The sequence below is a fragment of the Brassica oleracea genome, chromosome C3 (assembly GCF_000695525.1).
Source record: "Brassica oleracea var. oleracea cultivar TO1000 chromosome C3, BOL, whole genome shotgun sequence".
Classification (NCBI taxonomy): domain Eukaryota; kingdom Viridiplantae; phylum Streptophyta; class Magnoliopsida; order Brassicales; family Brassicaceae; genus Brassica; species Brassica oleracea.
The window spans coordinates 29,605,535-29,609,264 of NC_027750.1; the positions used below are offsets into that span (position 1 = coordinate 29,605,535).

Here is a 3,730-nt window from a genome sequence, read left to right on the forward strand (position 1 = left end):
CCCATACAAAATTTCTGTTTCATCCCTGAACTTTATTTTGGAACAGTTAACGCTAGGCCCAATTAGGCCCGTTTGTACCCGTATGGCCTGGATTGTGTTTTTTCTGTGGTTGGGTAAACATGTTAAAACTTCATTACCATTTTTGGATTTCGATAGAAATTACAAAATATATATATACTGGTTAGGCCTGGACATAAAATCCATAATCTGAAATCCAAACCAAAAAACTCGATCCATACCCGGTCTAAAATATAAAATATACCCGAATGGATCTCGTAAGGTGGTACAAAACATATCCGAATCCGAAGTGTTATTAACCGAACCCGAAAACCCGAAAAAACCAAAAAATCCGAAAAGATATCCAAAGAAACCGGCCCGAATGTCCAAACTAATATACAATGTAATTATATGAAACATGAATATATATTTCAAATATTCAATTTCATATTTATTTTTATATGGTATCTAACAATAAGTATTTAAAATTTAAACAACTACTTTAAATACTTAATTATATATAAATAAGTATATATTTCTTATATTTTTCTTTTAAATTTTAGATTTTATTTTGGGTATATCCGAACTGATCCGATATAACCCGAATTTGAATGATATATGGTTACTTTATGGGTTCTATGATGTGATACAAAACCGATCCGAACCCGATTTGTTATATCCGAACCCGATACGCACTTACAAATTTATTAGAATGGGACCTAGGAGGTGTTATAAAAAAGAACTGAAATCCGAAAAATCCGATCTGAACGCCAACGGGTACCCGAACGCTCAGGCCTAATACTGGCAATAACAAAATAAGAATGATATCTAAGTTTCTAAACGAAAAAGAGATACGAAAAACACAATTAAAGATAATGAAAATTAAGAGAACAAACTATGTGCAAAACAAATCATATTACCTTGCAAAATCTCCCTATATATTAAAAGAGAAGTCACTTTAGTGATTTCTGCTGACATGGCATTAATATAGAGTTTCTCAGGAAAATTGATATAATTCTATTGGTCGATTTTTTAGAATTTTCTTTTTCTTTTTTTTTAATCAATCGCTTGGGCAAGATTTAGAATTAAGACAAATATTAAAAAATTTCCTTATTATGCAAACGGTAAACTTGTGCATGTTGATATCATATTTATTACATTGCTTACAAAATATTTTAATGTTTCTAATTAGGTTTTTTGTTTTTAATAAATTACATTTCTAATATGGATTACTTGCGCAAGTTAAAATCATATCATATGCAAATCATTTTTTGACAATACACATTTAATATCTTTCTTTAAACGATTTCATTATTTATTATGCAAAATATTGTGTGTCATTAATATGAAAAATAAATCGACTGTATATATATAGGAGACACCCAAGGTCTTAAAATACAAACATTCTCTTTTCATTCTTTAAAGTATTATTCACAAATCTCTTCTCTCATACTATTAAGGTATTACGACGATGTTGCTTGTGTGCTAAGAAAAATGTGTTTAGACGCAAAGGCTCCTCATCTTTCATCGACTCTGCCACCCACTTTACCTTGGAAGTTCAATAAACTTGTACAGCCTAATAAAGGACTAACCCGCCAAGGCAATGGGCACTCAGAAGAGCTACGTTGTGTCATTGTTGTTATTCGACAGTATGTTTTCTTAGCATATAAATCACCTTTATCTCCTCTATAATTCTATGTGTTAAATTTTTTTATTACATGACAGTGGCGATTGAACTCCAAAACAGAAGGTGAAACTAAATGTTACAGAGGAGAAACTGTTAAACCTGATGCTGAAGTACAATGGTGGAAAGCCAGGAGCTGAGGTGCGAGAGGCTCCAGCTTTTCAGTCATCCATCTTTTATCAGAGCCTTGATTCATTTGATATATTTTTCTTCTTTTTGTAGACAAAACTAAAAAGTGCATTCCAATTGCAAGACCTATTAGATGCAACAAGAATGTTAGTTCCCCGTACAAGGTAGAACCCTGAACTCAACTCTTTGTGTCTTGTCTCCAAAAAGCATGTCTGGTCTATCTTTTCCATGTGTTGAATACTGGTAACGACAATATGGTCTTCCTTTTTTTTATATGTGAGAGTGATAGTGATCCAGAAGACCTTGAACATGCTGAGAAGCTTCGCCAAGTTAAAGCAGTTCTTGAAGAGGTTCTTTAGTACTTTCTCTTTTTTTGTTGAATATAGTCCGGGGAAAGTATTACATAGTATCATTTAGTAATACTATCTTATATCATTTTTTTGTTGAATATACTATCTTATAAGTAAGCTAGCATTATGCATTTTTTATTTAATTCATGAGGTCATTTTCTCACAGCACAGAACCTTTTGGAATGGCGCTGGGAGGAAATTTCTTAGGGATATACAAGAAGGTTCAACTGAAGCCGCTGAAGTGGAATGGTGAAGGCGAAGAAGAAAGACCTGTAGAGGCCCTTATGATTCTTAAATACGGCGGTATTCTAACTCACGCTGGTAGAAAACAGGGGTTTACATACTGTACCATTTAATTTGTCATTGTTATATATATATATGTTTTCCAAATATGGAAGAATTGTTTAACTTATTGATGTTTGCTTCATCTGCATGCAGGCAGAAGAGCTTGGTAGATTCTTCTGATACAATATGTATCTAGGTAAGGCCCCCTGATCTGTTACTTTTATTTTGGAGTATTTCACCGATGAAATGGCCTTAAATTATATGCTTTTTTCAGGTGAAGGGACTAATTTGCTTCGTCTCCATAGTACATACCGTCATGACCTTAAAATTTACAGCTCTGACGAGGGACGTGTTCGGGTACGTACACATTTTACATTGATACTACTGAAGATAATTAAGCATATGTGTTGGAAAAAAAAAATGTTTGAACTGGTTTGCATATGTTGACCAGATGTATGCAGCTGCTTTTGCTAAAAGCCTGCTTGACCTGGAAGGACAGCTGACGCCAATCCTGGTTTTCCCTTCTTAATATTATATTGCTGGTGCTTAATTTGCAATGTCATCATGTGTTTACTAATAATGTCTTTTTATCTTTCTTGCTTCTCAAGGTTTCTTTGGTTAGCAAGAACTCTTCCATGTTGGATGGTCTTGATACTGCTAGCATTGAAATGGAAGCTGCCAAGGTTTGTCCCATGACTTGAGCCATTTTTTGAAGTGTGTGTATCAGTCAATCAACAAGATTGATTTCATTATAATTGGACTATATATGCAGGCTAGATTGAATGAGATTGTAACGTCTGGCAAAAAAAAAGATCAATGAATTACTACTATTTATTATTATCAAATCATAGTAGTAATTATCAAATTAAATACGCAAAAGGAAAAACAAAAAGAGAGAGGCATAACATAAAATAAGTTAGCATATTAAATTGCAAATAAGCCAAAATATTTCAAAGCAGTCAAAACCTAGAAAATTAATAATCGAACCAGCTACTTTTTTTATTAGACCGGATATTAGTTCCACCAATAATCGTGGTCAACTTACCAACATGGTGCATATATGTCAAATGGACAAATCTACGTTTAAGTAACCCAACCTGTAAGGGATTTAGATTTTTTTTTGTGAATCTCGTGGACTGATCTATCGCAGATTGGGGTTCATAGGTAAAGTTTCAAGAAATTGTTATAATTTGATTGGTCAATTGTTTTTAATTTTTATTTATTTAATTTAGATCTAAAAATTTAAGATGAGTCTAAAATCATTTAACATCACTTGCCATATAAT

At 32.8% G+C, this 3,730-nt stretch overlaps 1 pseudogene; it reads left to right on the forward strand.

The window, feature by feature from the left end:
• The window catches only part of LOC106330342, a 3,354-nt pseudogene extending 208 nt beyond the window's left edge, over window positions 1–3,146 (forward strand).
• Window positions 3,147–3,730: the final 584 nt, after the last annotated feature.